The sequence below is a fragment of the Ochlerotatus camptorhynchus genome, unplaced genomic scaffold (assembly GCF_037179485.1).
Source record: "Ochlerotatus camptorhynchus isolate MF236.1 unplaced genomic scaffold, CSIRO-AGI_Acam_v1.1 ptg000391l, whole genome shotgun sequence".
Taxonomy (NCBI): Eukaryota; Metazoa; Arthropoda; class Insecta; order Diptera; family Culicidae; genus Ochlerotatus; species Ochlerotatus camptorhynchus.
The window spans coordinates 516,492-528,656 of NW_027040878.1; the positions used below are offsets into that span (position 1 = coordinate 516,492).

Below are 12,165 nucleotides of genomic sequence, written 5' to 3' on the forward strand. Positions count from 1 at the left end.
ATACAAAGTACCACCGAGGAGCGCTAAGATGGTGATTGTTGGTTATGTAATCACACTTATTTAAAACAGTTGCAGTGCGCCAAAAATGATGAAATTTTGGATTTCGGTTCCATTTGTGATGTAGTTTACGAATATCCAATTACCTTAAAACCCCTAAAGAACCCAATTGAGCAGATTTTTTGTATGTGATTAGTGACCTACAGAAAATCAGCTCAATTGGTTGGTTGATAACGGAGAAATATTCGCCGAGCTATATGGGGGATGCCTGTAGTTGACTGGGTGAATTTGAGAAATATAATAACAGAGCTTTAGATCAAAAGCAACTGAAAACCAACCTTGCGATATCGTATAATCCTTTGTTACGATAATGGTTTGCTACTCCTTGTTTAAGCTAAATCCCGATCGCCTATCAGATTGTTTCCTCTTGGTGGTGCGATAAGCCGAAAGGCTAGATTGATTAATTGCCAGCTATTTCACACGCATAAATTATTCTCATCGTTCGGGCTTTCGCGGTTCAATGGTTATACGGTACCTATTTACCGGTGCGGCAGTAAGCCAAGTGCTGATGATGGAGTTGGATGGAATTTAAAACGATCTGAACTTCAGCTGCCGTGGATGAAGTGCGTAACGTCTAGCATTGGCGTCTAGTTTGACGGGGGCAATTCAATCAACTGGGTGGGACTGAAGTATGATTTGATAGCGGAATTAATCCCGGGGCAAAGCGATATGGACAGATCAAGCCGAACAAAGGATAAGGTCCTAAGTAACAATGACAGATTTTCATCGATGACTTTCTCATGGTCATGTGAAGGCATTTCCATCCATATTGAACTCACAGTTCAATCGTAGAAACCATTAATACGGCAATTACGGCATGAAACGGCTTTGAAGCCACGTTATCAACGAAAGTAGATTATGTAATATGGATTTTTGAAATTTTAAATTGATACATACACCTACTATGATGCTACAAAATCAGATAAATCTTCAACAGTTGAACGTTCGGTAACACTTTGACCCTCATTTTAAAAGCTGTTTCACTTTTTTTTTAACTTTTTATTTGTTCCAAATTCAAAATAAATTACATTTCACTTTAACCTAGGTGCTCCAGTTACTACAGTAACTTACCAGCATTAATTGTTATGATATATATCTAAGTGTTTTTATATTGTTCCTGTCTTGGCAATTCAGTATTTTAAACAGGTTTTTTACACCTGCATGTCAGTATAACAATTGAAATCTTAAAACTAAAAACTAAGTATAAAGGGAATGAATCGTTGCAATTGAGGATTGCAACGATTTTTGCCTGAAATTATTAATTATTTTGTTGTACATTTGTGCTAAAGTCTCAACATTCGAAATTCTATGTACTTCGGTAGTATTGTACCAGGGAGGCAACTTCAAAATCGTCTTCAGAACTTTGTTCTGAATCCTTTGAAGTGCTTTTTTCCTGGTAGTGCAACAACTAGACCTAGACTAGTTTTGGCACAGCGTAAAGCTTGGCCGGTCTAAAAAACTTGTTTAAATATTAGAAGTTTATTCGTCAGGCAAAGTTTGGATTTCCTGTTTATAAGAGGATACAAACATTTTATATATTTGTTACATTTGGCTTGAATGCCCTCAATGTGATCTTTAAAAGCTAATTTTTGGTCAAGTATTAATCCAAGATATTTTTTTATTTGGTTTGACCAGGAAATTGGAACTCCGTTCATAGTGACTATGTGACTACTACTAGGTTTCAAAAACGAAGCTGTAGGCTTATGTGGAAATATTATAAGTTGAGTTTTGGAAGCGTAGGAAGAAATCTTCCATTTTTGTAAATAAGAAGAGAAAATATCTAAACTTTTCTAAATAACACGAAGACTTCTTCCTTTAGCGGAAATGCCTGTGTCATCAGCGAACAAAGATTTGTGGCAACCCTGAGGCAAATCAGGGAGGTCCGAAGTGAAAATGTTATACAATATAGGCCCAAGAATGCTACCCTGAGGAACTCCTGCCCTAACAGGTAGTCGATTAGATTTGGAATTTTGATAATTTACTTGAAGAGTTCTGTCAGTTAAATAATTTTGAACTAATTTCATAATATAAAGTGGAAAATTAAACTTTTTTCAATTTAGCAATCAAACCTTCATGCCAAACACTGTCGAATGCTTTTTCTATGTCTAGAAGAGCAACTCCAGTTGAGTGGCCTTCAGATTTGTTTGAACGAATTAAATTGGTAACTCTCAAGAGTTGATGAGTAGTTGAATGCCCATGGCGAAATCCAAACTGCTCATCTGCAAAAATTGAGTTCGTATTGATGTGAAGCATCATTCTATTCAAAATTATCTTTTCAAAAAGTTTACTTATTGAAGAAAGCAAACTTATTGGACGGTAGCAAGAAGGTTCAGCTGGATTTTTATCCGGCTTCAAAATTGGAATAACTTTTGCATTTTTCCATTTATCAGGAAAGTATGCCAGATGGAAACATCTGTTAAATAATTTTACCGAGAAAGACAAGGAACTCTCTGGAAGTTTTTTGATGAGGATATAGAAAATTCCATCATCACCTGGAGCTTTCATATTTTGAAACTTTTTAGTTATAGACCTTACTTCGTCCAAATCAGTCCCCCAGGAATCATCAAAAATATTTTCCCGAGAGAAAATATTCAGAAAATCCCGAGCAACCTGATTCTCAATAGGACTAGTAAGACCCAAACTGAAATTATGGGAACTCTCAAATTGCTTAACAAGTTTCTGAGCTTTTTCCAAATTTGTGATCAAAATTTTACCACCTTCTTTAAGCGCTGGAATTGGCTTTTGAGGTTTTTTCATAATTTTTGTGAGTTTCCAAAAGTTTTGTTCCTCAGGGCAGAGAATCGTTTTTTAATTTGTTTTTGCAAATCCCGCCAGATAACTTTCATGGCAGGATCGCGTGTTCTTTGATATTGTCTCCTACGGACATTTTTAAGACGGATCAAGAGCTGAAGATCATCGTCTATTATAATTGAATCGAATTTAACCTCGCATTTTGATACTGAGGCAGCTCTTGCTTCAACTATAGAAGTAGCCAGAGATTCAAGAGCATAATTATTTTCATCTTTGGTTTGCAAAGGAATGTTTGGATCGTAGTTATATTCCATAAATGTTCGATATTGCTCCCAATCAGCTCTATGGTAATTGAAAGTAGAGCTGTTGGGATTACAAATTATTTCTTGGGATATTTCAGAAGTCAGCATGGGTAACCAGTTGGCTACAAAGTTGATATGAATCAGTTAAGACCAAATCAATAGTGGAGAGATTTCTTGCAGAAGAAAAGCATGTTGGGCTGTTTGGATATTGAATAGTGTAATAACCTGCAGAACAATCATCAAACAGAATATTACCATTGGAATTGCTTTGAACATTATTCCATGAGCGGTGTTTTGCATTAAAATCACCAATAATGAAGAATTTAGACCTATGACGGGTAAGTTTCTGGAGGTCACCCTTGAGAAAATTCTTTTGCTGGCCTACGCATTGGAATGGCAAATAGGCAGCTTTAAACGTAAGTTGTCCAAATTTTGTTTCAACAGAAACTCCCAAAGTTTCAAAAACTTTGGTTTCAAATGAAGAAAAAAATTTATGTTTGATTCGTCTATGAACAATGATGGCAACGCCACCACAGGGTCCATCAAGACGATCATTTCTATAAATCAAGTAATTTGCGTCCTTCTTAACCTTATGGGCAGGTTTAAGGAACGTTTCAGTTATAACGGCAATATGCACGTTATGAACTCTCAAAAAGTTAAATAGCTAATCTTCATTATCTTTAAGATATCGAGCATTCCAATTTAAAATGTTTAATGCTTTAAAATCCATTACTGAATTTTAAAGTCATGACAATATTATTAGCAAATTTTACTCCAGTTTGAATAGCATCAAACATGGAGTTAGATTTAAGCATATCAGAAATCATGTCAATTAATGAATTCTGTAAAAATTCCATTTTAGGGGCAGTAATGCTTCCTAAGTCAAAATTGTCAAAATTTCCGTTAGAGCGCTGGTTAGTATTTTGATTTCTACCCACTGCAATAGCAGCATAGGTAGCTCCACATTAACTCATTGAACATTGTTAGCAGCGAGGGGAGTAGGTACAGATGATACATTTGAAGCAGGGGTGATATTTGTACCTACGGGTACGAATGTAGAATTTGTTCCTCGCTGAACGTTGTTAACAGCAGAGGAATTTGTACCTGGTCGGAAACGTGGAGCGTTTCCTACCTGTCGGTTAGAACGAGATTGTAGGATCGCTTTGCGAGTCTTACATTCCCAAAAATTGGATTTGTGGTTTTCACCACAATTTTAACATTTAAATCCTTCCTTCACAGGACAGTCGTTCTTTGCGTGAGAGGAATCACCACAATTCATGCATTTAGCTGGCATGTAGCAATTTTTAGTTCCGTGACCCCATCCCTGGCACTTACGGCACTGAGTGAGGTTTTGGAAATTTCCTCCAGTCTTCCTGAAGTGTTCCCACTTCACTCGGACATGGAGCATAAGACTAGCTTTTCTAAGGCCTTAAGGTTGTTAAGTTCACTAGACTTGAAGTGAACTAAATAAAAATCATTAGAAATCCCGTTGCGTGAATCGCCAGGACGGGATTTCATTTTCATGATTACTTGGAGTGGCACAACTCCAAGTAATTTTGCCAATTCATCTTTGATCTGATCCAGGGATTCACCACTGGGCAGTCCTTTCATGACAACCTTGAACACACGTTCAGTTTTGGTGTCGTAAGTAAAAAAATTGTGCTTCTTCTCAGTAAGATACTTGAGAAGACATTTAAAGCCGTCCAAGGTTTCAGCCAATACACGGCATTCATCCCGACGTCCAATTTGTAGTGAAAACTTAACTTTCACGAAATTCAAAAGTTCCATTTTTCTTGGATGATGGATCATTCTCATCATCCGTGAGCAAATCAAATTGATTACTCAAATTAATTTCATCAGAAGGGGGGTCAAGAGTTTGCCCCTTTCTTTTGCATTTAGGCGCCATGGCGGCAGTAAATTTGTATCCAAATCGACTTCCAAGCAGATTACTATAAGAATCTGAAGGATCGAAGAGGAATTTTCCAAATCGATATCCAAGAAGGATTACCTCGGGTAGGGTCCAAACAAGGATCTAAGAGGAATAAGAGTTGAACAAGGTAGAAAATTTTAACAGCTTGAGCACTGAAAAGTGCTGTTTAAATTTGTTGTAGCTTAAGGTAGTAGTAACACTTCCTTAAGCAAAAAGCAAATAGATCCGCACGGAAAGAGAGCACGATGTGGACTGCCAAAGCTGTTTCACTGAATTTTAATTTAAAACTACTGTCAGCCTTGTTTGAATAATGGAGTCTAGCAATTGAGGTGAACTTTTCCTTGTTTTGAAGCCTTAAAACTAATGAATTCAAATGCCTTATTTTTATCGAACAGTTCAGCTGTTGAATGTTCGGTAAACATGACCGAACTCGGTAATCAATTCTAAGAGTGTATGAATGCTGAATCAAAGCTGATTGATACAGACTTAATAGGATTTTAAACAGCTTAAATTTATTATTGGGTGACTACGACCTTGGTGTTCCTGGTATTTTAGGCTGTTAGTCTAAACTAGCAGTATTGTGTAGTTTTAAATTCTCCCTGTTATAAAAATCACATAACATATGTGGAACTTCATGCAAAATAGCTGACTAAAAGTTGACTTGTGCTGCCCCAGTGGTATAACTGGCATAGTGGGACATCGATCTGTCAAAATAAAATTTTCGTGATATCGACCCTCAGCGTTCATGAGGACCAATGTCGAAAACGTAAACAATGGTTTCTGTCACCAATTCTATCGGATAGGAGGACTTTCGCTCTACACAATCATCGTGGTGGTTTACTTGAGTGAGTTTTCATTCTCGAGAAATTCGCCAAAAAATTAATTGTTTACGTTTGCGACATTGGCCCTTATCCGGGACGACAATCGAGCTTCTCATTATTCTTAATGTTTTTGAAGAATGCCCTTCGGAAAATTGTGCGTGGTATTTGACGGAGTTGACCAATGATCATTTTTGCTCAACACAATAAAAACAACCATAAACAAACAGCAATATCCATCGCTTGAAACACGATGTGCACTCAATTTATCAACTTTCTTTTCGCAAATATAAACAATTAGCAACGCCACTGACGTTAACATTGATTCCGGCATCACTGCCAGCCAGATTGATGCGACCTTTTTGAACATTATAATAACATTTTCTACAAGGCAAGCAACATGCTAGGGTTTATTAAAAGGTTTAGCTTTCATTTCAATGATCCATACACAATCAAAACATTATATGTTGCATATGTTAGGCTCCTCCTTGAGTACTGTAGTATAGTCGGGGCTTCATATCAAGATACTCATATAAACCGCATTGAATCAGTTCAAAAACTGTTTCTATTATTTGCTCTAAGAAAGTTAGGCTGGACGAGTTTACCCTTACCATCTTATGAGTCTCGATGAATGTTGATCAATTTGGATGAACTTGAAAAGCGAAGGCAGTTTGCAATAATAGTTTTTATAAACGATCTTGTAGCACAAAGAGTGAATGCCACAGAGATTTAAGAAAATCTCAATTTTTATGCTCCCACTCGTTCCTTAAAAAACAGAAATATGTTTTATATTAACAACCAAAGAAAAAAACTATGTCAGGAACGCGCCTTTAAATAGAATGATGTCTTGTTATAATGAACATTATGAAACAATTGATTTGACAATGAACGAAAATTCTCTTAAAAAACGTTTCTTTTCAAGGTTAGTCAGAGATTGAAAATTAAAATAGATGTTAAGTGTTATTGTAAATTAAAATGGCCTACATTTTATTGACAACGAATAAATAAGTTAATATGTTATTTGTAAAAATACAACGAATGCCCCTATAATTTCCGCTCCAACACGACGCCGCCACTGGAGCATTGAATGTTAAAATGTATGAGGACAAGGTCGCATCAAGCGGCTAGACCAGGATTAGACTCTGCCGCGTGTGAGCTTGTTTTCCTACTGTTGCTGTTTATAGCGTTGAATGACGTGAGATATAAATTATTCTTCCTCTCTGCAGCACACTCAATCTGTAGTCACATGACTGTTCAGATCCATTACTGTACGGAGAATTCAGTTTTAATGGAATCACACATTGCTTGTTCAGCACGGCACATAATTCCCGATTTAATTGCATTTGCAACTGTAATTAAATTCATGAATTCATCATGTTCTAAAATGACATTTCCAAAGAGAAATTCAAGAGAATTTAATGTCCGCAAGAACCACTCTCTCAAACCAACCTTCAGCTTCAATAGGTAGTGCTTTTTTATCCAACCACTTCTGCCATCTCCGTATTACACGACGCAATGCACCACTGAACTCGCGCGGAAAACTGCAGTACAAGTACTGGTTAATGACATAATTGCTGCAACCGGTACCATTTGTATCGCTTCCCACACGTTCAGTATATCCTGTATATGTCAACCTGATAATTGTGATTTTCACAAACGCTGTTCTCTCACTTCCATGAATTGTCCGGACACCACATCGGACGCCATCGCTGTTTCAAAAGTTTTGCACTAACAAGACAAAAGTAGCCGAACGTGAAAACCACTTCATTCTTGAGCCCGTTTGATTACCATCAGAAACCAGTTCTTCGTCGAAATTATTGCTAAACATCCGACATGCATAACCCACCGCTAGCAAGCTTCCTCTCGGGTTTCGCTCAAAACAACCACTTGAATGCTTTCGAGTCACGCATTGCAACGATTGCAGAAAACTAGGTGACAGCATTTCACAAGCATCTATCTATATTTCAACTGTCAACATGGCCCCACACTCACACGACACTTACGTGATTGTTGAACACCGCAACTCTTCTCCGGGTTATTTAATATCACTTTTTTGTTGTTTATACAACTATGTTGCACTGACTGTCTCGCACTAAGTCTTCTTCTTCGATCATAAAACAAATAATACTGAAAACGCGCACCCGCGCACAAATCACCGCTCAACGAACTACAATCACTAAAGGTGAACTAGACGAGTGATCACGATTTGGATTCCGATGCCCACCGAGGCTCGATGCTAACTGAACGGTGGAACGGGCTGCTCGGGTGGCTTATTTAACGCAACGCAACCCGGTCGATAAATACCTCCCTCGGTTATTCTAGCGGACGAAGATCTGCTGAAGAGTGGCATATCTAGGGTAAGCTGAGGTTATACGCGCCATGCGGTAATGCGTGTTTTTCAAATCAAATTTAATGTGTTCTCACCCAGAGCTGCGTTATAAATTAGATTTGAATAGTATGAGAAAAAACTGTGTTGGTCATATTACGCTGGGGTGCGTATTACCCCACCTTACTCTACATGTTCGTGTGAGGTTCTCTTCTGGCGTTGCTGGAGCTGGAGGTTGTCTGACTTGATCGTGTGTGCTTGATCGAAAGAGCTCAAGAACTCGTTCGGTGTGATCTACTAATAAATGGTGGTATGAGTTCATCGATGTCCAGATCCAGAAGAATGTAGGGTTGGCAGTCTGATAGCGTGTAGGCAAACGCAATGGTTTAGTTTGAAAGATTGATACATTACTCGTTATGGGGGTCAATTCTCGCAGTTAGCTGTAGACATATTTTCAACAAAGATGGCAAAAGTAGCAAACACAATCTATGTCCAGGGAAGTAAACAAACGAAGAAAGATGGAGAATATAAGACAAGAAGTTGATGCAGACGAAACGAGCGGAGCCACAATGAATAATGGAGAAATCGAGCGCAGCAGAGGAACACGGCGGAGCAAACCGGAATTTGGACAGCGATGTCACATATGCAGATTCATCTGTATACCCAAATAGATATAGATATCTGTATACCCAAATAATTTTTTTTTTTTTTTTTTTTTCTTTGGTTTGTTTTTTTCGTCGATCTTGTTTTCCGTGCTGAGCACCAATGCTACCGACGTGCCAGGAAGGCAGCTCCCACACCTGGACCCTACCTATCGACCCATCAACTCATGAACCGGGGACCAACGGCTTTACTTCCCATCCGAAGGAAGACGTGATAAGAGATGTTATGCCTCAGAACATCCCGGCGGCGCCGACTGGGATTGAACCCAGGCCTGCTGGGGTGAGAGGTAATCACGCTTACCACTACACCACCGGCGCCGTTAAATAATATTTTCATTTTTATTAAAAACTACAAAGGTGCTTTAAAACAACAAACATAAAACCCTGGTCCAGACTGCTGTGCCTTTATTACATCTACCAAAACCTCATTAAAACTAGAATCTGTCTAGTTGGCCAACCCTGGAGAAGGTTCTGAAGGATGTATTATCGAAGCTCTTCAAGATTGATTCACTGCAAATATGTAGTATGACGAACGCATTGAAAACCATTTGAAAGCCGTATTTAAGCTACAATAAAAGGTATTTGGCAGCAAATAAAACCGTTTTTCCCTAGCCTTACTAAATACGCTAGAAAAGCATCAATCAAAATAGAAAAGGTATCATAAATATCACCGATCTTATCACAATAATTAATATAAAAACTGATAGACTTTTTAATGTTTAATAAAATATTTCTCATAAAGAGGCTTAGTTCTAGGTGCCAGATTAAATCTTACATTAAATGTACGTGGAAACATCTGAAAAAATGAGATCCCTCTTCGAAAACTTTTATTTTACTAATTATTTGACATTGAAGAAAATTTTATTTATTTAGTTCAATCATAAAGCTTAGCCGAGATATTTTTTTATGATTTTCGCATTTTGAATATTTGCTCATTGCTGACCAAACAAAAGTTACATCCAAGGATATATAGATTGAAAATTGCAGATTATAAAAATCAAACAAAATAATTTTAATATGGTGGCATAAAAGTTGATTTTCATGGGCCATTTGTGAAAAGTTGTTTTGCTTGTTTCAAGAAAACCCTAATAAATTCTAAAGGTTTTAAAATGGCCTTTATGAAGAAAGCTTGCAGACTGAATGGTATTTATCTAAAGTCATTTTGCTTGATCCTAACTGTGTGAGGACAACGAACTGGGCACTGCATTCTCGTCACTCTCAATCACCGACCACCGTGGAAGTAAGACGTAAGGCGATATCGGGCATATTCCTTTCCGGCTATGGTCAGTTATTCACACTAACCCGTTCAGCTTCGCACGGAAATTTTGCCCGGATGCAGTGTCGATTTCAACCAACGTTCGTGATCGTCCGCCGCATAATAACGAAAAAGATTCCCCGTTTTCAATGGTGGAGCTCTCACTTCCGCTCCTCTCATGTAACAACTCAGCTCCAGGAAAGGATAGAATCATGTTCAATTTGCTAAAAAATCTACCAGACGTCGCGAAGAGACGCTTGTTCAACTTATTCAGTCCATTTCTGGAGCACAACATTGTTCCGGATGACTGGAGACAAGTAAGAGTTATCGCCATTCGAAAACCCGGTAAACCCGCGTCGGATTATAACTCGTACCGTACCCATCGCGATGCTGTCGTGTATTCGGAAATTGTTGGAGAAAATGATTCTTTTTCGTCTAGACAAATGGGTCGAGTCGAATGGTTTACTTTCAGATACGCAATTTGGATTTCGGAGAGGCAAAGGAACGAGCGACTGTCTTGCGTTGCTTTCAACTGAAATTCAACTGCACACTTAGAAATATCTAATCTTACACGTGACGGAATCCATCTTTGAGATAAAGGATGAGACGTAAACTAACATGTCATGTAAAATTAAGTGCTCCGAGACTGAAAAGTTCGAAAGTACATTTGATTGAGCTGAATTTCGCATCTAACGGGTGGCAACTAAAATTTTGGAATTTTTTCGAGGCCTCTATGCTCAACAACAAACGAGCTCAGAGAGAAATAAGAGTGTGTATGTATTAGCTTTCTCTCTCCTCTTTCTGCTAGTATTTCTAGACTAACATTTGAAAGGGGCGGAAGAGCCAAAATGTAAACAAACCATATTTTGCCACATATAGAGAGAATAGTTAACAAACTACTCGATAAACACGAAAAAGTAGAAGAAAATATCACTTCAAATCATCAAAAACGTTTCTTCTTACATGGCGTATTTCCAACTTTCATTTCTATGCTGAATCTGGTTCTTACGTCTTGCACCAGAACTACGAATTATATCGTTTTAATATGCCAAATGTTTTGATTCTCTAGTATCTAGTCACGACCGATTCATTTGAAATGCATCCGATTGGTAGTTCACGTGTAAACAACGAACAAAAAGAAGACCAAAAAATCTCCGGGCGTAATTCCACTCCCACAACATTTGCGAACGAAGAACCAAGGCGGAACAACAAACAAAAAATCCCGAGGGTGTACTTCCACGGCGTATCACCAGTGTTGGCAGTTCAAAGGGTGGAAGATCTGGGGGGTAACAACATGTATGAAATTATCAGGGCGTATGATGTTTTCTTCTCAATTTCACGGCAAAGAAAACTTTTTTTGAGTTTTTAGTGATGCATGATGATAGATTACACTATTAACTATATGTCAAGCTTATAAAATCAACCAGAAAATGGAAAGTCGTGAAATAGGATTAATTTTTAGGTCAACAAAATTCAGAAGCGATTTTCTCGATATGATCTTTTTGGAATTACGCCCTTTTCAAATGTTAGTCTAGATTTTCTGTTTTGTTTATGCTTGCTCAGTTTTGCTCAAAATGCCGCCGAAACAAGAAGTATTTCGCGAGCGCGTTGTACAGTTCTACGAACTGCACAGAAATCTCGGCAAAAAGTATACGGTACAACATTTTAAAAGCGAAAATGTTGCTGCTTCGACAGTTTACCATATCCTAAGATCCCCAACAACTACTCGCAAGCAAGGTAGTGGAAGATCAGCCAAAATTATGGACGCAAAAGGACGAGAAAGGCATTTCTAAGTCATGGTTCAAGCCCTCTGGTTTGGCAATCAATCAATATGTGTACCAGAACGAATGTTTGAAGAAAATTTTGATCCCGTTTCTACAAAAACATCATGCTGATGGACAATACGTGTTTTGGCCGGATAAAGCGTCATCGCATTACGCCAAAAAACACAATCGTTCCTGAATACCCATTCGATCCCATTTGTACCCAAAAACCACAACCCGACAAATCTGCCTCAGTGTCGCCCAATCGAAGATTTTTACGGCAAACTAATGACATTTGTAT

At 38.0% G+C, this 12,165-nt stretch overlaps 3 protein-coding genes across 4 annotated transcripts in view; 2 read left to right on the plus strand and 1 right to left on the minus strand.

Annotated features, from left to right (window-relative positions):
* LOC135710553 (protein yellow-like) overlaps positions 1–8,102 on the minus strand; it is a 44,163-nt gene extending 36,061 nt beyond the window's left edge. The window contains exon 1 of the mRNA XM_065233159.1: positions 7,862–8,102. The gene's annotated coding sequence lies outside the window, so the exon portion shown is untranslated. The remainder of the gene's footprint in view (positions 1–7,861) is intronic.
* Positions 1–12,165, plus strand: part of Rh7 (Rhodopsin 7) — a 274,211-nt gene that overhangs the window by 103,930 nt on the left and 158,116 nt on the right. The window lies entirely within an intron of this gene.
* Positions 1–12,165, plus strand: part of LOC135710559 (uncharacterized) — a 331,677-nt gene that overhangs the window by 87,236 nt on the left and 232,276 nt on the right. The gene's annotated exons all lie outside the window — the stretch shown is intronic.